Genomic DNA, 953 nt, shown 5'->3' with positions numbered 1-953 from the left:
AACTCGAGGCTGTGCATTCCATATGAAAGCAGAGTATCGTACTGCCTGTCATGCCTAGCTGCCACAAGTCGTACACCAACGGCGAGAAGCGAAAGGTTCTTGCGTCGTTCGACAAACAGAACATCAGTAGCCGCCTTTTTTGCCAGCGAAATAACTTGCCAAGGAGCACTTGCATTGGGTGGTTAAGGGACAGATCGAAACAAAAAAAACTGTCGCAAGCAATCATCAACGGCAAGCGGAAGACTCTTGGTGGACACGTCGTACGTGCCATATTCCCGTTCAAGCACGAGCTACTCACCTTCACGAAGGACGTTCGACGCGATTAGCATATATTGACCTCAAAGCACATGATTACGTTCATGAAGACATATCATGCGCGGCGAAAAAGGATGCGTACAAGAAGAACAATGTCGACGAAGAGAAGAAAGCTCACCCGCTGACGGTGCACAAGCTCGCAACTCTGATGAACGTGATGTCCTGGCTTCATCCCTTCGTTGGTTCTCATCTTCGTCTGCTCTTGACCGTCGCTTTTCTTGGCTGCTCTCGTATCAGTAAAGTCTTGAATCTTCGTCGCAACGACGTTCAGCTCGTGCCCGATGGATCGTAAAGTTTGGGACCACGGAGGCATTGTTCGCGCCTCCGTGGTCCCAAACTTTACGATCCACCAAGGTGGAGTTCCGCGTGTGTACTGGCATCTGGCCATTGAACAGTCGACGCTCAGGAAGCTGCTCTGCGAGAGGCTTCGCTTCACCGTCTGCAGTCTTGAGATGTCCAAAGGATATGTATTCCACATCGTCATCCGTCGTCGATTCGTCGTGGACTTCCAAGTTCGCGTGACGACTGTGTGGCTCCTGACTTGACACTTTCTTCCTGGGTTTCTGGCACTCGGACGAGTAGTGCCCCAGCTTCTGGCAGTTGTAGCAACGGACTTTGCTACGGTCCTTCTTCTTGGA

This window comes from Aphanomyces invadans (assembly GCF_000520115.1).
Source record: "Aphanomyces invadans strain NJM9701 unplaced genomic scaffold supercont1.113, whole genome shotgun sequence".
Lineage (NCBI taxonomy): Eukaryota > Oomycota > Saprolegniomycetes > Saprolegniales > Verrucalvaceae > Aphanomyces > Aphanomyces invadans.
The sequence above is the reverse complement of the archived record's forward strand: the minus strand, read 5'-3'. Positions refer to the sequence as shown.